This window comes from Mus musculus, chromosome 18, assembly GCF_000001635.26.
Source record: "Mus musculus strain C57BL/6J chromosome 18, GRCm38.p6 C57BL/6J".
NCBI lineage: Eukaryota > Metazoa > Chordata > Mammalia > Rodentia > Muridae > Mus > Mus musculus.
In genome coordinates, this window is record NC_000084.6 from 13,903,615 (window position 1) to 13,926,523 (window position 22,909).

Genomic DNA, 22,909 nt, shown 5'->3' on the forward strand with positions numbered 1-22,909 from the left:
CCTTGAGCCTCTTTTTACTAAAAGAAAGAAATCTGCCTAGAAAATCAAAGGCATATTTTGGCTTGAATTAAATCAGATGAGCATGGACACTAACACTTACTCATGTCACCTGACAGCACCCCACATTACACTGGAGTCCCCCTCACCCTACCATCACCCACACTGTCCAGGCAGCATTCACACAATTATTGTGCAAACATTGCTAATTTTACTGCCTTGTTCTTTGGGTCTTCATCACTATCTATACAGTGTTATGGAGCTTAGACTTCCAATGAGTGATCTACATGCAGGGGCACAATAAGTGAATATATTAGAGTCTGGAAAAGCAAAACAAAAAGTTTCTTTCATCAATGCCTTTGCAACTGTTGAGTTCTGCAAAGCTCCCCACAGCATCCTTGTAGGACCAGGTCTTTTGCATCTCCTCTTATACCTCTTACCTGATACTTGCAGAAAATCAAGACACATTTGAGGCCACCATAGGTTACATACCATCTCACTAGCTATATAGAGAGACACTGTCTCAAAGGGTGGAGCCTAGTGGGAACTAGTTAGGTCATTGGAGAAACTGTCCCCTGAAAGAACTATGATAGCTCTTGTGAGACGCAGTTGTGAAAAATATTAAATCTGTTTTTTCTTTTCTACTTAGTACTCAACAATAACAACTCTGAGACTAATTATTTATTATTAAATGCATTGACCACAAGCTTTGGCTCATTCCATGACTGGCCTATAACTTACTTAACGCAGTCAAGTTATTCTATGCCTACCATTTGGTTAGTTAACTCTCTTAAGTCCCAGTCTGTTTCTTTCTTTGCATCTCCACAGCATCTCCCTCAGCATCTAGCGCTCTTTTTATTCTAACTTCAGTTCAGCTACTTTCTGGTTTACCTCTGACACATCCCCTGCCCCCCAGTTCCCAGACAAGTCTCCTTTTTATCCTCTCACTATTTCCCAGAATCCTCTCCTCCTGCCAATGTCCCACCTCCTAGTTCCTGCCTCATGTCATGGGCCATCATCAGCTTTTCTCTTGACAAGCAATGCTCTTAAGAGATACTCTGCACACACAGTTAAAGACTAGGTTATTATAAATGAGTAAGTCTGAGCACCAAATTATTCCTAGCTTCCTCTCCTACCTTATGATATCTTTCACACACATATGGTCTGGTGATTTGATGTAGCTCAAGGATTTTTCATGAGAATCCTGTACACATTAACATCATATCTTTGGGCCTCCAAAATGGTGAGCTAAACGTCTTTTCTTTATATGTCACCAAGCCTTGGACTTTTTGTTATAGCAATAGAATATGACTAATATAAGTGGTTTAAGTACTAAAACTATGGACTTCAAACTATCTTTTTTATTATTAAGCAGAATTTCAAGATACATAAAATTCATAAAACTTCCCCATCTGAACACAAGGAAAGTTGATCTTATTCAAATCCAGAGAGTTTCCATCTTGGAGTCTTAGGAGTCTCAGTGGTTCATGAACCTGGGGTGGACCCAGCTCAGTGAGGACTCAAGGTCACGTCCAGATCTAGTGCTCAGTAGTTCCCTCCTGTACAATTTGCTTCTTTTTCCCAGTCAATATTTTACTTCCTCAATGTTAAATAAATAAATTAAAATAAAGAAATAGCAGAACAACAAAAAATACAGACACTCTAGTTAGTCTCCTGTGCTTATGGATCATTTTAATCAATAATTAGAGACAAATCATAAATATAATTGTAGAAATGACCATAAGTCATCTTTTCTCACTTTTATCTTTTGTCTAAGTGAGGGCTCCAAGCAGAACTGCTCAATGGTAAAAGTTCCTAAGCTCATACTTACTCATATGCACACACACTCAAACTCACACACTTGCACACACACACACAACACATACCACACATACACACACAAGCACACACACACACACACACAAGCACACATGCACACTCCCAAATTTCTTAGAGAGCTCTAAATAGTCATTACCAATAATTTGACACTAGTGAATCCATGAATCTTTGCTCCAGGGGTCCAATATTTAATGCTGGCTTTTTCAGGTTCTCCCTCACAGCAGTCTCCCTATTGCTGCTCTTCAGAGACTTAACAAGAAAATTATTATTTCCAAACTTTAATTGAGCTTCTTAAAGTAGGAATTCAGGATACTCTCCAAAACATGAGCTGACTTTATGCTCAATCGTCAAATTGTCAGCTGCTTTGTTAACATTCGTTTTTGTAATCCAGTTACTTAAATAGTATTATATGGCTTTATCTAGAAAATAAGCCAATTTGGTAGGCTGCTTTTAGCAAAGTTGCTTCAAGCCTTTCTTGCAGACACAACCTTCACTTTTGATCCATCTGCCTCATTGTGATTATCACATATTTGAATTAAAAATTCACCTTTAAGACAAAATACTTGTTTTTAAAAAATAGATTTATAATTAGCAAATTACAACTGAAGTGTGTATTTTACTTTGTTTATTTTTGTTTGGGGTATTTTTTTTTGTTTTGGTTTTGCTTACTTGCAAATAAATGTCTTTAATGCAGAGCATGGGACATCAAATCTAATGAAAGGAACCAAGAATCTTGAAAAGGTTCATTTTTATGATCTGTATTTTGAAGTCACAACTTTGATCCACATCAACATGAAAAAGAAATGATTTTATTAACATTCCCTTTCATTACTGCGTAATACTCTGCAGTGTAGGTACAACAGAGGTCTGATGAAGGCTTTCCTTAAAGAGGACCTCACAGGTGATTCTGAAATAATAAGAGCAACACAAAGTTTTTGGTTTCTCTAGATAACACAAGAATTCCCATTCCCTGCCTCATTGTTAAGTTTCTGCTGATTCTCCAGCCACTTTCCGTGCAAGTGACACTCAATGGCCTGCTGCCATCTCCAAATATATACAACCTGAAAGAAAACAACTAGAGGAAAGCTTGTTACCAAGTTTAATTTTGAAAATCTTGGACCTTTTCTTTTCCTGAGACCCTAGAAAAATTGAGGCTTCTTATTTGAAAGTATTAGATTCTAGTAGTAAAGCTGTAGTTCCCCATTCACTGGAGAATCTAACAACAATGACACATTTGGTAGAAAATGTGCCTACGCTTCTATTAGAACTATCTTGTGCTTTAAGAAATTTTATGACAGAAATCTTTTTTTATACTGCTATTTCTTCCTTACTTTATCTCCTCCACATAAAATAAAGAAAACATATGTGTATATATGCATATGTACATATACTATATATTTCGAGAAATATATATAGTTACAAGAAAGCAAATGGGCAATCTAGTCAATAATTACAAGAAACCCAACGAGAAAGACAAAACCTCCTCAGTGGTGGGGCAGCTAAGCTGCACCCCAAGCAACCCAAGGCTGGCAGCACTTACACAGACCACCGAGAACCCCACTCACATCATCTATTCCGGCTGTCTCAGAGTGAGCGTGACCTTTGTGATGGTGTTTGTCATCTACCTCCACCTATGCAGACAACTGAGCAGCCAGGTTAATCGAAGTTTTTGACTCTGTGTGGATGGATTCATTCAGGCTATAGTATTTGCTGTCTATTTTCTTGAGTCAACTCTCCATTTTCTCCAGAGTTGGGAGCCCTCGCCCTGTGGAGTATACCTGCTGTGCATTTCTCTTCATTGTTCATAACATCCCGGCATGTGAACATGCATAGTGACACTCTATTGGCTTGAAGCTAGGCTGCTTTCACAAGTGTGTGTGTATGTGTACATCTGTCCAAGCCTTTGTATGTGGACAAGCATGAATTTGTGCATGTATGTAGAGACTAGAGGTTGATATTGGTATCTTTTGTCATCTCTCTCTACCTTATCTTTTGGGGGATAGCCTCTCATCTAAAGAAGAGCTCATTGATTACCCTATGACCCCACTTATGCAGTTGCCCCTACTTGACCCCACTCCATCCCTGGCTTATTTTTGGATCCTGGACATCCGAACTCAAGTTTTCATGCTTGTGTGGATGAGACTTTATCTACTTAACTGTGCCCCCAGTGCTGTTTCCAGGTAACAGTGTTAACCGTGCTGCTGTGAATATCCATGTGCAAGCACATGTCACCTCCCACACAGTTACTTTGCTCCAAACTAGAAAAAACTGAAAATGCCAAGCTGAAGAGTACACTTGTCTTTGAATTTGTTAGACAAGACCATCCTGGTTTCCTACCAATTTTCACTCCCATGAGCAGAATCTTAAGGTCTCCATGGTGCCCCATTCTGACCAGCCCTGGGAACTGCCACAGTTAGCTAGGCTGATGGATGTCTAGCTAAGAAGCTTTGATTTCTCATTACTTTGCTTTAAGGCATAGGGGCTCAAATAACACAGCAGTGGCTTAAAGCTTCCCTTCTTGTCTTCTGTACTACAGTTCTGTCTATATTCCTTGATAAGTTCTGATCATATGACTTAGAAATGACATTCTTACTTTATTTCATTTCAAAAAGAAAAGAGCCTTACAATACGATATATACTGTCTAGATCTATGATTTTGGTAATAATATCCTTGTTGACAGAGGCACTACAGCACAAAGTGAAGTGACTGTCACCTGCAATTAGTATTCTCTACAGATACAGTTCCATTCAGAGGAATTGTAAATAACCCTGAATCCTTCTATTTAGAGATGGGTTTGCACATTTCAAGAATCAAACTCCTTTATGCAAGAAGCAGAGAGTTATTTGAATGAACTTGCTAAGATTTAAGAACCTCCATTTAGTTTCTCTGTTCAGGAAATCATCTACATACTACATCATACTACATCATACTATAGTCTAACAGAACGCCATTGCCGATGGCCTTGAAATGGGACACGGTGTCAGTTGGTAAAGTCATATGGAACAGGAAAAGGAATTAGAACACTTTCTTGAACAAACAATAGATAGTAGTCTTGGCCTTCTAAGATCCCATTGTGGGATGTCTGTATTAAAACGCATGTCTAACTTCTTTATCTTTATCAATATCGCCTTTTCTTCAAGGTCAAGTTCAAGTCTCCCTTGCTATAAAGTGGGTCATTTTGAAACCAAAGTTCCCAAATCTGGGATTCACACTTGGTGCCTAAGTATCTGTGTTACTTAAAATGTGTCTCCCTATATTTTGCTGCCTTTCATGATCCTGAGTCAGGCAGCTAGAAAGATGACTTAGTAAAGTACACAAGGAACAGAGTTTAGACTCCTAGACCCAAGTCAAGTGAGATGAAATAGCAGGAGTCTGTAATCTTAATGCTCCTATGTCAAGATGGGAGGAGGGTACACAGCAAGCTCCTTAAGCTCACAGGTGGGCTCCCATGGCAAATGCAGTGACAAACAACAAGACAGTGTCTGAATGGGGAACAGAAGGCCTTGCACTTCCCACTGAGCTCCATATACACTGCATACACATATGCACCACACACATGCACACTCAGGTGTTTGTGCATTCTCTCTCTCTCTCTGTCTCCGTCTCTCTGTTTCTGTCTCTCTCTCTGTCTCTGTCTCTCTCTGTCTCCCTCTCTCTTTCTCTGTCTCTTTGTCTCTCTCTCTGCCTCTCTGCCTCTCTGTCTCTCTCTGCCTCTCTCTGTCTCTCTCTGCCTTTCTCTCTGCCTCTCTCTGTCTCTGTATGTCTCTCTCTGTCTCTGTCTCTCTCTGCCTCTCTCTGCCTCTCTCTCTGTCTCTCTCTCTGTCTCTCTCTGTCTTTCTCTCTGTCTCTCTCTCTCTGTCTCTGCCTCTCTCTCTGTCTCTCTCTCTCTGTCTCTACCTCTCTCTCTCTCAAAAACAATTAGAAGAACAATTGCAAGTTAACAGGATCCTAGAAAGGAATATTTCTAAACATGTTCAAGGATATTTATTCAGTCAAAGAAACGGCACCTGCAGTTTGGGAAGTAAGTATTGAATGCAGGAATGGTCACAAGAATGTCTTGTGCTTTTCTGTACTTGTGTGTGCCTGTGTGGTTACTCTGTGAAGGAAAAGAATATAGAAACAGAAACCATTTCTTTTCCCTTCCCTGATATCACTAAGCATGACAGACTTACAATAAATTAACATGGAACCTAAAACATGAACATCTTTCTTTAAGGCAGAAAGTCTTTCAAAATATCCATCATGTATACAGTTTAAGTCGTGTATTCCTTATAGTCCAGTTTTGCTAAGGAGGGGAGATAGCAAGCACATGCTAGCCAGATGGTCTCTTCTCAGAGAGGATCTTGTTGGACAGGATCAATTTACAATATTCAAAACTCTTAGCAAAACCTTCTTCTTTACTTCACCCCATCTAGAGGGTAACATAAATTCTTGAGACAGTATTCTGAACATTAGGAATAGACCACAGCTTTCTGCTAGAAGGTGGGATATGTGTGGCTCCCACTACATGTAGCAGGTCTACAAAAGTTCACACTGCTTAAGACTACATGAGCTAATAGTCAATGGAACAAAGCCCCATGTGCACTAGGATGTTGCACAAACACAGACCACAGGTTCCAGAGAAACTACAAACTGAAATAAATCAAACATTTTCCCACACATTTTACGGTATGTTTTCCCTAAAGGCAGTCATTCTTTAATTCTGTAGGACTACGATTTAGATAAATTTCAGAGTCTCTTATTTTCAACATAAGAATTTTCATAACTCCTTAATGGGCATCTTAGAGAAGAAATCTTTTCTGTTCTTTCTAATGAGACATTTCATACATTCAATCATTCATCCACCAGGGGTTTATAGGGTTTGGTCATTAAACGTAGACCACTGGCATTTCATTGAAATCACAGAAAAGCAGTAGTCACAATCACAGGAATATGGGATTCTCAGCAGCCTTCAGACTACATCCTCAACACTTTCTGTCAGTTATTACAAGAAATTTCCAAGCCAAAGGAATCTGTCACTCCATGAACTCTGGGACCAATCATAGAACCAGAGTCCCTCTCAAATACATTGTGCCTATATTATGGGATGTGGACTGAGTCAGAGTAAATCTGAGACTAGACCTTCGGGCACTTCTTTGTAGACCTGCGGCTGCTAAAGCAAATGGAAGGCTCAAACCAAGAGGTCTGATAGTATTCCATATCCCTCTTCCCTGCCCATCTCAGGAGAATGGGGAGCATGGTGACAGTTCCCCTGTCACTCAGCTCCTCCATAACAATGCCCGTGACACTCATTTGTCCCATCTAAATCACATACTTTAAATAGGAGACCTGGGTAATTGCCGTGACACACTTGATCTAGTCTAACCGGGGAACACACTGTTACTTAAGCCCACATATGTGCACATGTATCTGAATACAAACCCGACCTACATGCTCAAGTATTGACTTAGGCAAGAAACTCATGCTTCGGTAAGTATGTTTGTATATACATGCTATGGTTTAAATATGAAATGTCACTCATGGAAATGTGTGTTTGAACACATGACATCCCCGCACCCAGCTGGGTTATGCTCTTTGGAAAGTTGTGGACGCTGTAGGAAGTGAAGCGTCAGTAGAAGGGATGGGTGACAGGGGAACAGGGAATCTGGAAGGGTTGTTCCATCCTTGCCCCACTCCACATCCTTGCCACACTCCACTCTTCCCTTCTCCAGAAGTAAGGTGACCAGCTGCTTTGTGCACTTGTGGCTACGTGTTTCCATCATGGTGGACTAAGTGTATTTGAGGAATAAGCCAAAATAAATGCTTCTGGAGTTGCTTTTCGCTCTCCATATCCAGACACAACTATGATAATGAAACTAATAAGGTATACACTTATATAAATACACATAGGTGTATGCCTCCCAATTACCACAAAGAAATAATTTTAGACTTAATACTTACACACACACTCACACACACACAATATGCTGCAGAAGGCAATGGCACTGTAATTTGCTGACCTTGAGGGCCCTTCACTGGTAGTAACCAATCATACCTATGGCTCCATCCAGCCTTCCAGGAAGACACAGGATGGTGTCCCTCTTCTAAAGAGTGAATGCATCTCAAAAGAATGTGCTGCTGGCTCTGAGCCACAGAAGCAGCCGACAAACATGGATGCACCTTGGACAGCGGACATCCTGGGCTCAGCTGCAGCAAAGCTCTAAACTACAACAGCTTCCCACGTGGAAACCCAGAGAGGAAAAACAATCCCGGGTGGTCACATGGTCCAGGCTTGTCATCCTCTGCATTTGTCCCCACGAGTAAACATCTCGATGCAGACGGAAACTGACTCATCTCTATCAGGAGCAGCTTTCCTCTGCTGAGTAAACGCTGGCTCTTGGGGCCACAACCACAGCAGGTCAAGGCTAACCTGTGGCCACAAAACACAGCCGGAGTGCTTCACACGAACTCGTGCTCCTGAGTCCAGGGAAGGAGAGCAAGGAAGTCTGTGAGATGACCTAAAACACAAGTGTGCTACAGACAGAAAGTGAGGGACAGTTTGTAATTCAGCCAGAATTGGAGACTTCAAATGACACCAATTATATATACTACGTTCACCTAGGAAGAAATATTTAGGGGATCCTCAGTTATACTTTATGCAAAAGAAGGAGCAGACTCCCTTGTAACAGGTGTTTAAGGCCTTGCAATAGGCATTTGCCCCATGAGAGTCAAGGTAAGAAACCACTATATATTGATGACCATCTCTTTAAAAAATAAAGAATGCTGGTGACAGGACAGAGTGGGGTTGGCTATTAAGTGCATTCCACTCTCAAAAGGGGATCTATGCTATATGGGGACAAAAGGCGACCATTTAAGAAATTACACTTGATAAGTCCATGCTCCACGGCTCTCCCGGAGAGGCACGAGATCAATTAAAACGCCATGACAGACTTCGGAAGAAAAGAAGTGATAATAAGAAGGGCTTTGATTTCTCTGGTAGATTATGCTTCCCAAGGTGACCACAATAATAACTCTTGTCCCTCATGCTCTTCTGCAGTGTGACCTTCTCCTGTCACCACCATGGCGTTGATGTCCCCTGCTCATTCCCGAGTAAGATGGGGAACTTATTTGAAATAGTAGAAGAAGATGGCAGCAACACAGTGTTCTTCTGAGCCTGAGCTTCCCCAGGCTGCAGCCGAAACCTGGGCACACTTCTGCTTGAAAGCTAGACCCTAGCTATGGTAAGGGAGGTGGCCTCTATAAATGGCAATCAGAAGCCTGATGCCAGAATGGAGCAGCCAGCACCAGCCATGCAGATGAAACCACACTGGACCTCCAAGTTCATCTCATACAAAGGGGAAGATCCACCTAATTAACCCAGAGTCTGAAAGAATAATACATTGTTATTGTTTTTAAGGTATTAACTTTTATAGTGGTTCATTATTCAGCAACAAAAATTGCAACAGTTTCTGTCATGTAGTCATAGCTCAGCATCTATGGGGAGTTAGTTCTAGGAATCCCCTTGGGTACAAATTTCAGTAGATGCTCAAGTCCCATATGGTATCCGACCTACACACTTCTTTACGTACTGTAAATCATCTACACAATACCTGTCAAACAAATATAAGGTAAGTGATATGCAAATAGTTATGCTATGTTATTTATGGAATAATGATAAGAAAAAGTCTATATAGGTTTATACAGATAGATAGTTAAGATTCATAATTGATTTAGAATATGGGTAGAACAACCCTTGAAGTCATTCATTGTACTTTGTTGCAACAATACAAAACATAATGGGCACACACACACACAGGAGATGACAGTGTAAAATAAGTAGCTGAAACTAACTCTCTCTCTCTCTCTCTCTCTCTCTCTCCCCCCTCTGTCCACACACAAACACACACACATACATGTACACACACAAGATGACAATGTAACAGAATGTACACACACATGCATGCACACACACACACATGCATGCATGAGATGGCAATGTTACAGGAGTTGCTATTTAAAATGTGCATTTTGACCGAACAGTGCAGAAGCAAAACAGAAAGCTCACTTTGGTGTTTCTTTACAGCCTTCTAAATATAACCAGTAACTTTTCAGTGTTTCAGCAAAGCCAAAGCAATATCACCAAAGCAACTGTAAAGAAGCCACTATAACTTTTAAATTACATTACAAATACTAAAGGTTCTTCACACAGATGTGCAAATCACTGTTTTCCAGGATGCTGTCGAAAGAGGCGTATATTCCCATATCCACATTCAAGCCTTTCTGCTCCTCCTTTCCCCCTTTGGTTCTTCCGTCAAATTCCTTCCCGCCCACAGACGTGTACATATTAATAATTTGCAAGCATCAAGCAATGTTGAGAAACATTTATGCTTCTCCAGAGCTTTGCTAACATAACGGTGGATGATTGTTGCGATGACATACATTTTAATTCTCTAACAATGTAACAGCTATTCTATAAAGGATATCTATAAACTTGCTTTTATTTTGAAAGCACCCATAACTTTTCCAATTAGCAAGCACGAGCTACTGGCAGCCGGAATTTGCTTTTTCTTCCATCATATCTGTTCCCAGTTTTATGGAGTTCCGAGGATATACACGGGGGACACATTAGAGGTTTATTAAAATCTGGAAAAGGCTTCACACAGGGTTAGAGAGATCTGAAGTGTCCAGTTGAGCAGAACAGCTGATGAGGACACAAGACGACATGGGTACTGTGTGGTGTGGCCACTAAAGAAGCTGAGAAGAACCACAGTGCCCTCCTTTCTGTCCACTCAGGGCACAGAATACAAGAAGCCAACCTCGTGTCTTTGGGTAACACCCTCCACAATAAGGTAGGGAGAGACTTTTCCTTGCTGAGATCAGCAGGTATACCCAGAGGCCCAGAAAGCCTACTCTAATGGCAAAATGGTGACCAGCCTCATGGCCTATCCACTGGACTGAAACAAAATAGCACCCTGTTGCAGGTGCAGGCATCCAGTGGTCTACAGTCCTTCTGAAATATCAGTAAGGTTCTCTCCCAGTGGTTCCAAAGCATCAAGGGAGAACCTTGGTAATGGTGGAAATATTCAAATTAGGTGGTAGGGGGAAAAGGAGAAGAGTTTCCTAGAGTTTGTCCTCTTGCAGATGTGTAGCTAGGAAACTCCGGAACAAGTGTCAATTCTTAGCAAGTCCTCTACCCAGACTATTCTTGTGGGTAAGAGCTTGTGGTGTCGACAACTGTTCATGGAACCCTAAACCTCTGGGCCAAACCAACACTGGACTTGGAGACAGAAGCCCAATGTCTAAGTCCTGGCAGACCATCATTCTCAAGTTTGTTTCTTCTTTTCAGGAGAAGGGTGTCCACACATATGTGTACATATTACTGTTGTTTAGATAGGCAGGGATGGGGGTGGAGGCATAGGTATACAGTGCACACGTACATCTGCAGTGTCTTGCATCAATGGCTCTCTAGATTTAGTTTTTGAAACAGGGTTCCTACCTGAGCCTAAAGCTCACCAGTTTGACTGCACTGGCTAGCCAGTGAGCTTCAGGGATCCACCTGTCTCCTGCCCGAATCACTAGGATAACAGGGACTCACATGATCATGCTCAACCTTCCGTGTGGGTCCTGGGGACCAAGACTCAGTCCCTCATCCTTGCACAGCAGGCACCTTACAGACAAGTCATTTCCCCAGTTTTCTTTTCTATGAAAAAGAAGCTCTCAATCAGGTGAGTACACAGGGTCTCCCAACTCTAAGCTTTCGTTCTGGAACATTCCATTCTAGCCCTGTGTACTTTACTAACAACTGAAAAAATGGCATTCTCTCGTAACCCCTTTAATTTTATCACAAGTGATTCTGGGCAGGTCCATAAAGACGAAGGGGATTGGGCTAAAGGGACAGTACTTTGAAGTCCATGGTATGCTTAGTAATGAAGCTTCAGACGTCAGGCATCGGTTTCTACCTTGGTTGCACCCTATTGGTGTGTCTGTCCCCCTGCTGACAATGGAAAGCTAACAGTGCTTAGATGAACATCACATACAGAAGGTACAGAAGTGACATGTCTTTCACCTAATTTACCCCCATACACAAGGACAATCAGTCTTCATGGGAAATAGAGTTCCTAAGGATCTATCAGAAAGTGTTGAGGTTGGCTGGGAACAGAGAATTTCCAATGTTGTACCCTGGTTCAGAAAACACTCCCTGGGGTCATATATCCATAACATGCCTGACTTGGCTTTATCAAGCATTTCAGCTGCGATAAAGGCGTGTTTCCTTATTTTCTCTCTAGGAGTACTGTGTGCTCAAAACAATAACAACGACAAAGGCCAACAAAATAGTCCTCGCCCCTAGCTCTGCCTTTGACTGCAGCCTCTTCACTGGAAAAATGTGATGTGCTTTTTCCTAAATAATTAAAGCATGTAAGTTATCAGCCAGAGAAAGAGGTCCATCCACATTGGGAATTTAAAAGCTCTTACATTTTAGCACATTCTTTAAATTATACATGACCTTGGAAGAGACATTATCTCTAGGAATATAAAATATTATAAAATAATGTAAAATAAAAAAAATCAAATACAGCAACTGTGTGTGAAATCGCCAGATGTGTAGCTCAAACCACACCCATCCTTTCCAATAGGAGGTCAGTGAGAGGTGACTGTGGAATTCAGGGGCAGGCTCTCTCAGGAGAAGCTGTCCCAGGAGGCACAGCTAACTCTTCTCTTCCTCTCTCTTCTGAATCCAAGCTGGACATGGGATACAAACTCTAGCAGCCATGTTTTCCTACTTGAAAATGCCAGTCATGTCCTAGATAATGGAGCACCAGGGAATAAAGCCTTGGTCTCTGAAGACCCCCAGGGCTCCCCCAGGGCTCCCAAGCCCACTCTCAATTATTTACCACTGTACTTCTCACCCAAGTGACATAAAGAAACGTCATTGTCAAGTAGGCTATGGTTATCTTGGACTTTCTGTTAGAGAATACTATTTCACCTATGACTTTATCTTCTTCTGTTTCTGTCCATCAGCCATGGCTTCTGAGACAATACACTAACAGAACAATGTAAAAGGAGTCAATTCCATGATGAGTCGATCTCAGACAGTTCAGCCCATGGCTGCTTTGCCTCCTGTACTTGATACATCAAGTTATCAAGAATGTTGGTGGAGAAATAGAAAGAGAGAAAGAAATCAAGTCAAGGCCTAGGATAGGACAGCATCTCAAAGATTCACCTATGACCCACCTCACTCCACTAAGCCCCATCTCCTAGTTTCCCAAAATAGTGCCACCATCTGAAGACCAAAGTCCCCACAGACTTTTAGATGGGGCAGAGAAGGTGAGAAAGAGGATCTTCCTGTCAAACAACAGAAGACATCTGTGCCTACTGACTGGGTCTACTTGTTAAGTGGGAACTTCCACCTGGGATAACTGGATTTTCACACTGTATGGCTGATGGGAAATGTAGCCATTCACCCTGTACCAAGATTACCACCTCACTAAACATAAGACTAATACTACACCCACTGGTTCTAGACCCAATATAGAATGAGGTTGTTGGGAGGACTCAAGCAAGTGTTTGATTTCTTAATCTTCTTATTAAAAAGTAGAGAAAATATTGACCTATTGTCAATCACCAAGAAAATATAAATTTAAGAAGCAACAAGACTTTTCATTAAGCTATTAAAAGCAATGCCAGTGATTTCTTCCATCACTAGAGAAAATTTACATTCCATGGGCACCAAAGGCTCACGGCATAATAAGAGTGAAAGTTAAATGAAAATTAAGCCTTGAGAAGTATCTCAAGTATCTCCAGGACATTTCAACAAAAGTATTTCCGTAATCAGTGCTGCCATAGGTGTTGTCTCTTGGAGACTGGCTAACCATACTTCTGGTGTGTAAAGACATTTGCGTGAGAGTCCGCACTGCCTGTTCCATCTTAAAGATGTTGTGGAGGTGTCTCTGGCTGCTCTCAAATGCTGCCGAAGCAGCCTAACACACTTTTAACAGCTGTGCATAAACTCTCTCGGACTCTGCAAGCTGCTCTCTCATCAGAGGACCGCAGGTAAAGCCTGTTTTGTTAATCTTGCTGGCCGGCCAGCAGTTGGCTTTATGGAGGTTGCTTTGTGTATACCTACAGCACTTTTCCTATGCACTCTGCCCTGCTGGAATTCCTGAATGCTCTGAGTGTGCAACTTGCTGTGACAGAATGCTACAGCTTATGAAACTGTTGTCTGTATGAGACATCAGGATTTGAAGTTGGAGTCTTTTTAAACATCAGCAATTACCGCCCTGGATTGCCCTATCTAGCTTTGCCACACACAGCCCCTCCCTGCCCATTCACTTCTTAATGACCCCTCTGGGCAGCTCTCACCTCTGACCTCTTCCAGAAGACCTCTCCTGAACACACGCACCACTTGCCCCTTTTAATGATTCTGCCTTTTAATAACACACTGCCACATTTAACATTAGAATTTCAGACAAGAGTGTTTTGTTCTCCTAGTGCACAGTTCGATCCTTGGAGTAGAGTTCGTGACACATTTCCTTTGCCCCCCTCATGGTGCTCAGCAAAGCAAGCTACCACATCCCCATTAAATATGTTGCTTCAATAAGCCAGGCGCACCACAAAAACAGCCTACCGTCTCTGAACATTTGATGCACAAACACATTTTGTTCCGACCTATTCCCTAGAAAACACAAATACACCAAGCGCAGGTGGTTTTCCAAACCATTGCTCCCTGGCACCTCCACTGCAGCCAGACCAACTTCAAGACACTTAGGCTTGTCTGCTAAACATGAGATATGAATATTTTAAACTCCACTAAATGAAAATTAATGTGCTCTAATTTTTGAGCTAATTCATAAAACTGGAGAGAGACCTTTTAAAGTCACTCTAGAAGTCTGCGTGGGGAGAAATCTATGGCAGTCAGTAAGTAAAATATGAGGGCAGAAGTTTTCAGTGGTGCCCACTGCGCATGATCACATGCTCAATACACAGAGTGCACCTGAAAGGTGAATGCCAGGCGGGGTTGGGTTATAGAGAATGAAACTGCAGGGTCAGCACTTTTTCCATAACAGAAAGAAGCAGGGTTTCTTCTTCTTCTTCCCCCAAACATGGTATTCTCTGTTCTGATAAAGTCGAATACACAGATCTTCCCAAGGTGGCACACAGAGAACCCAGTAGAATTCCTTGCCCCTTCCTGCAGTATCTAGGATGCTTCAGCCCCTCTGAGTTATTTATTGGCAGTACTGAGGGCTGAACCTGGAGCCTGGGGCAAGCCAGGCAAGTGCTCTACATGGGAGTACTTCTGAGTTAAAGGGGACGTTTTAAGGTACAACACTAAATACTAAGCTCACACTTTCTCTTTTCAAACTCTTCGGGAATATTTTCAAATCTGGAATCTGACTCCCATGACTTCTCTCACAGAACCATGATCAAGTTTAATAATATCAATAATACACAGGATGTTCATCAGCCCCCTTCAGGTGCCAAATGCTATAGCAGACTGATGCTCCCACCACTTCAGTAAAACTCACAGAGGGAGTGGTGGCCCTCTGGGAAAGGGTGGTTTTATCAGTGCTTCATTGCAGACCTTCCTTCAAGATACGCAGGCTTTAGAAGAAAGCTTCTAGCCATGCAGCTCGGGTGACAGTCAGTACTGGCTTGGCCACCGTCCTTGACCGATTGCCAGAATGTCCCCCTCCACCATCCACACCCCCATTTCTAAGGGGCCCTTGAGAGAACTCACGACTTTCTACTTATTTTAACACTTTCTAGTTTTATTCCTTCGTTTCTCCTTTAGAAGACTGCTAAGAATTAATTACTACCAAAATGATTACATTGATTTTTTTTTTTTAGCTAATGGAATTTTTAATGAAAATAATACAAAGAAAGAGGATGGGAAAACGGCAGTCTGAAAATCAGCCATAAAAGTGGTGTGTCAAGATTCACAAGGTGGTCACAGATTCCAAGCAATGAACAGTAAAATTAATTCTGCCTTGTAATTCTTTCTTCTCTCTCTCTCTCTCTCTCTCTCTCTCTCTCTCTCTCTCTCTCTCTCTCTCTCTCTCTCTCCTTAGTGGGGAGGAGAAGGGGGCGGCAGTTTCTGGCCAAAACTAATGATTCCTTAATAAGATTTCCCATAGAGATGGACATTAGTGAAAAAGGAGAGGGAGAGGAAGACCGGGGAGGGGAGGGGAGACAAGGAGGGGTGTGGGGAGAGCGCTGTGCTAATCCTCTGGGAGTGAAGAATCAATTTGCTGGGTTTCGGTGAGGCAGTAAGCCTGGTTGTTGAAATCCCCATCTCTGGAAAGACAAGAGCACTAGCCAGCTCCCTCCTTTGTGCATGCCCTTTGCAGAGACGTGGGGTGCTCCTGTCCATTTGCTGAAATCACCCTAGCGACAGGAGCCTTCTCTTCAGAACAGAATTCTCAGGTACTTATCAACCTGAACAAACATTTTGCATAACAAAACAACATGAACTGGGAGGTGCCACCGAAGCGTGAGGATGAGAGTTCAGGTCCCCAGAACACACTGCAGACCATGGTGGTGTGGGGGCCCCCTGCAACCCCATCATAAGGGACACAGAACCACAGTCCCTGGAGACGCTGGAAAGGGAAGCACCAGGTCCAGCCAGATGCCTCAACATACACAGTGGGCAGTGACTGAGGAAAACACTCAGTGCCAACCTTGGGCCCTGGCACCACTGTGCCACACGCACAATTGTGCCCACACACATAAACGTGACCGTACATATAATTGCATAATCCATCCATGTATGTATGTAAGTATGTGCGTATGTATGTATGCGAAAATTAAGTTAATGATTGTAAAACTGCATCAGAAAGAGTTACACACGTAGAGTTATTGTGGGAAAGAAAACAGTGAAGGGAAAGCTAAACCGTGATTCAAGAAGAGGAGGAGAGAGGAGTCTGCTAACCACCTTTGCTTCTGGCCTAAGGACACACCCAAGTTCTAGGCAGGAGAGTCTCAAATTTCACAGGGCAAAAATGACTGCCACCACCCTAGCTTGAAAAGCTGCTTTCCATTCTCATTTTGGTGTTGGTGTCAACTGCTCCATACTGGAGTCCCTCTAGGAGTGTAGGGCTCTGAAACCATTCCTACCTTGTTCCCATGCCCACCACCAACCAATCAGTACACCTGAGCAGTCTTGCCTCCTAGTTATTGTGTGGTCTTCCTCACCTATGCTTGGACTTGGCCCCACCCTCCCGCCCGCAAATTGCAAGAGCTTCCTATCTAGAATGCCTGCTCTAGTTCTCCAGTCTACCCTGCTCTGTGCAGTCTAGACCAATGGGAACACACGTTCATCTTTGTACACATAACCTGCCCCAGCTACTTGTTGCTCAAAACAGTAATTATCAAACATCCACCCATCTCTAAGCTTAATATTGTCATCAAATCTTCCTAGAATGTAGGACAATCCCTGCCTTGACTTCACAGTACCAGTAAACAGAGAGCCCCTGCTAACTTGTCTCCCCATGACTATGCATACATAATGGATGCTTGAAATGCAGAGGACAGACTCACATGGAAGGTCTCAGCTTGGCTTTTTGTCATAAGATCCAACTTCTCTTCCTAGTTCATTGCAGTCAAGAGCCCACAGTATAGCCCCAATGACCCCTACCGCCTCCATCTTAAACCTGTGTGATTCTCTTTCATATCAGCCCTGGGTTCATACCATACGTTAGTTACCAGAGTAGGAAGATACCCAGGAAGGCATGTGGATGCTCCACACTGCTTCCCTTCCTTCTCCCCTCCCTCTTCCTTCGCCTCTTCTTCCTCCCCCAGTTCCTCCTATTCCTCATCCTCCTTGTGTTTCTCCTCTTCTCTTCTTCCTCTCTCCACCCCTTGCCTCTTCCTCCTCCCTCTTCTCTTCCACCTGACCTCCTCCTATAGTCTTCCTCGCCACCACCACCTCTCCTTTCTCATTCTCTTCCTCATTACGTTCTTTGTGGAAAGCCCCTTACTATGGTATGTGCTCTCCTCCACAGAGGTTCAGATGCCGAGGCCTCTGTCAGGTCTCCAGTCAGCAGCTCTACGACTGAGCTAAACAGAAACCCTCCAAGCCTGATCAGTACCTCAGTCCAGTTTCCTAAGTAACTCCTAGTAATAATTTCCAAGACATCCTGCTCCCAACATCGTCATCTGCAGAAACTCTGAGTCTGTTACACAGCAACAGATAGCTGAAACACATGAACTCTCAACGATCCCGTCTTGGATCCAACCGAAGCTGCCCAGGCGATCCTCGGCTTTCACTTCTACTGCTCTACTTTTCTCTTCTGTCGGAAAGAACTTGTCTAGCTCTGCCTCAACAACCCTTACACACACACACATACACAGATACAAAGTCAGACAGGCAGAGAGAGACAGAGACATAGAGAGACAGAGACAGACAGACAGAGACATACAGACACAGAGACACATAGACACAGAGAGAGACAGACAGACAGACAGAGACAGAGACAGACAGACAGAGACATACAGACACAGAGACACATAAACACAGAGAGAGACAGACAGACAGACAGAGACAGAGACAGACAGACAGAGACATACAGACACAGAGACACATAGACACAGAGAGAGACAGACAGACAGAGACAGAGACAGACAGAGAGATACAGACACAGAGACACATAGACACAGAGAGAGACAGACAGACAGACAGAGACAGAGACATACACTCACATAGACACAGAGAGAAACAGAGACAGACAGACAGACACAGACAGACACAGAGACACAGAGACACACACAGACAGAGGCAGATAGACAGACAGACACAGAGACACATAGACACACACAGAGAGACAGAGACAGACAGACAGACACACACACACACACACACACACAGAGTTTACCTTACTATATCTTGTTCATCTGCAAAGACACCATGTGCTCCCCGAAGCCAGCCCTGAAGCTCCAGACTCCAGACTGTTCCTGGTCTCCTTTCCCTACACCATTCTTCCCAAAGGTCCTGGGCCCTATATTCTAAGAGCCTACCCTGTCACAGTGTAGGCTATGTCATTGTGTGCCATAGTTTTTTCATTACTCTAACTAGAAGGATCCTAGACCCTGCCTTGGTAGACCAAGTACTTTTAAAGTTCTCAGCAAGGTGTCAGATGACAATGGCAAAGGGAACCCATCAAAGCAAAACATTCCAGCCTGTCACCAGGAAAAAAAAAAAAAAAAGCAGGACAGAACTCTGACTTTACAATCCCCACCAGAGCACAGCCCCATTTACCTAAAACTTCCCACTAAGCATCACTTCTTCATTTTTTTACCACCTTCTTGTGGTTTTTCCTGGACCTTTACAATGGCAAAATCATGATCCAAGCTAAAAGAGTCAAATAACAGGATCTTGATAAATGTCCTGCACTGAAATTCTGCTAAATGCACAGAGGACTTTGGGCAGGCATGCTGCTGGTGGTGCAGGTGTTTCCATGGAGAAGTGGGCACTTGACAGCTTTTAGTGAAACCCTGCTATAACATCTAATTCATGTACGAACATTTTTATCCATGGGCATTGGTCACAAGAAGAAAATGTTCACTCTCGCTGTTAGTAATCAACTTGAGCTCTACCTGTGTGTGATCACTCACAGAAGGGAAGGTGGAGATAACAGTTCTTTGCTTTCTTTTTTTCTGATGGACAAGGGGGGGCTACAAAGGGCAGGCAGTTTGCTTACAGAAGGAAAGGAGAGTGGTGGAAGTCAGGAGACAGAGTAATGGGTCTGATATCGGCAGTCTCAGGACAAACAGCAGCGTGATGACAACAGCTCTGGAAGACGCACTGGCTCCAAAAGGTGATGGAGAGAAGGGCATGTGCTCAGAGAACTGAACTTTGTCTAGTACAGAGGGGTACTTCCATAGAGAGACAAAATGAAGGATGGAAGCAATGGACTAAAGTCAGTGGTTCTCAACCTGTGAGTCAAGACCCCTTTGAGGGTCAAACAACCCTTTCACAGGGGTCACCCATCAGATATCCTGTGTGGCAGATATTTACATTATGATTCATAACAGTAGCAGCAAAAATAATGTTATGGTTGGGGTCACCACAGCATGAGAAACTGTATTGAAGGTTCTTAGCATTAGGAAGGCTGAGAACCACTGGCCTAAGGTCTGTGCCCTGACAAAAAACCTTAACAAATGGAAGAAAAACTAAGAGAGAAAAACATCAGAACAGGAAGGGCTGGTCAGAGTGCTCAGCTACAGCGAGAAAAAAATGTCTGAACAGGAAGGGTACTAAGTAAATATATTCAAATGTTCACTTGTATAGAACACTTTAAAGATTTCTCTTTGAAAATATGATAATATAAAATATCAAATATGAAATATTAAACCAATTTGTATAGCCAGCAGATATGGCTTTTTGATAGTAACTATAAAACATTGGTAAAAAAGAAAATACTTTTCATAGAAAATAAAATTAAGTAGAAGAAGTAGGTATATGATAGCTTTGACAGATTTCAAACACATTACAAAAGCACGCTCAGGAGACTGCCAGCCCGATCAGTTAATTACAATGGGGAACATTTTCATAAATTAGACTATAGAAAGTTAAGTTTAAAGGCAGTCTGAGTAATAAAAATACACACTTTAAATAATTCATAAATTAAGTGGAAAATGTTTTATTGATACAACCAAAAAATACAGCTTTGTGTACGAATGCATGGTAGATTTTTTTTCTCAAGGCATGTGTTGTTGTTTCAAATCATCCGAACAAGGATAAGTTTGTCTATAAACCATCTCCTTTTTTGAGAGTGATGGGGAGGCAGGAGCTGGCAGGTGACCTTGCTCTGATTTGCTGCTTTTGTACTCATCGCCCCACCCAGATGAACCACTCTTCATCCCAGTATCCTCTACACGCGAGGGACCACACACAATGAACTAGCCAGCCTCCATCACCTAGAGAAACAGGCAGGAAAGTAGATGTGTCTCCAGATCAATTGAAATTTCATTTAGAAAATCTGACTTTAAAATGGGCATCTCTCAAGAATCAAATGGAGAATTCACTGGGACCTGGCCCTAGCACGCATCTTTCTCTGTCTACTACGCATCCATGTAAGACTCGAAGCTGTGGGAGCTCAGCAGCCTGGCCATCCTTGACCACAGCTCTCTTTAGTCAACAAAGGAGCGGAACAAAGACAGTTTGAGGAGCAGAGGATAGAGTCAAAGAACTATATTAAAAAAAACCAAAAACTTCATGTAGATATGTTTAATGCATTACGATCCAAAGTACCCGCACATGCAAGGCAATACATGCATATAAGTTTGTTGTTGTTAAACAAAGAGTTAGAAGACAATGCAAGCCATCAGTGGCTAGACCCCCGCAGTGCCTACAGATGATATGGACACACCCAGTCCTTCATGGCTGCTATCAGTCCTGGTAGGGGCTTAGTCACCACCCTCAGTCTGCTGTTTGTCCATTCCTTGTGCTGATCCGGTTATTTTCCTGGCTTGAGCTGCTACTGTGATTCTACGTTCTAACAGCTAATCGTGTGCCCAAAAATATCCCACATAATTACCTTATAATTATACAGAAACAAATGTTTCCTCACCCCTTTTGCTTTCAGATAGTCCCTACTGTTAGGAATATATTTTTTAGCAGCTCTAATGTGTGTTCAAAGAGTTCTGCTCAGTAATCTACCTACATTCATCCTACTGTTTACCCAGGAGGCGCGATCCCTTTAAACTTCGAGAGGCTCCACTTGGAACAAAGAGGGAGGGGAAGGGTTCAGAGTTGGTGGAATAATCACTTCTAATCGATCAATTTCCCCTGAAGGTACAGCTGAAGGAGAGAAGGAGGCTCCCAGTCCAACTCCTTGAAGTTTAAAGAAACCAAGCCCTGGGGCGCAGGGGAGAAGGATTCCTGCTTTTGCCTCCAAGACCTATTAAGAGGTCCCTGACCTCTGTGACACCTGGGCCAGTCCCTGAGGTCAGGCTCCTCAGGGGGGCTTAGCACAAAGAGCAGGACGTGGAAAGCATCTACTTTTTATAGATTCTTTGGCAACTCATAGTCTAAAAGATAAAGAGATGTCAGTTACCAGCAACTTAAGGAGAATGACCTTTAAAACAGAAGCAAGTGTGCTCAGGCAAAAATGTGAAATTTTTACCGTCTCGTTGTATAGTGTAGATTTCACACCTAGGAGGGCGACATGGAAAGAGAGCCGTTCTGTGCACATGGCCCCGTCCTTGTGGACACAGTGGGCGGCATGACTGCAAAGGACTTGGAAATTGTGGGTCTCTTTTAATTCATCTTCCCCACAAAAGACCCCACAGCTTTTATGTCCCAAATAGAGCTCTTGGTTTACAATTTTTACATATATCCATAGGGACATGCTGACAGCTTTAATCACTAGCAATGGAAATCAAGAACAGGCTAGAAGTTCTTCAAGATATTCTCCCATGGTTTGTGTTCTTGACATTTTATTTACAAGTTTGGGGCAAATGAATCCTGAAACCAGACAATTAGATCACTAGATATTCATTCCCAATTATACAGAGATTAGATCATAATGTTCACTCTCGATTATACAATGAAGGGAAAGTCATTTTATAAAACCACCGTGTTTTAGCAGATGTTCAAAGGTAAGACTTTTGAACACATGGGTTCATGCATTTTTTTCTGAAACTGTAACACTCTTAAGTACCATTTTAAATACTCAAATTAATCAAAGAACATATTAATGTAAATACAGTTCCATCTAATGGCAGAGTCCACTTAGGTTTTCTTGTTAGAGCTAAGCGGATGCACCGTTCATTTTCCATTCAGTGAATCTAGCCTGCAGGAGCATCCTGCTTACACACAGCTGTCCTGTGATGCACAACTTAGGAAAAGCAGGCTGAGAATATGAACACCGAGCAAGAGATGACACAGAAATGCAGGACAGGGTGGTTTTCTAAGCTGCCCTCTCAGCACGTGAGCTATTTGATTTTAATAAAGCTAACACATGCAATGTATCATCAGCTACAGTAAGAAAACATAATTCATTGTCCTGGCTCCTTATAGAAACCATTATACATTTCATTATAGAAACCATTCTAAGAGCCTTAAGGACAAAACATCGCAAGCATGTTAACATGAGA

At 42.5% G+C, this 22,909-nt stretch overlaps 1 protein-coding gene across 3 annotated transcripts in view; it reads right to left on the reverse strand.

Annotated features, from left to right (window-relative positions):
- Positions 1-22,909, reverse strand: part of Zfp521 (zinc finger protein 521) — a 285,737-nt gene that overhangs the window by 216,602 nt on the left and 46,226 nt on the right. The window lies entirely within an intron of this gene.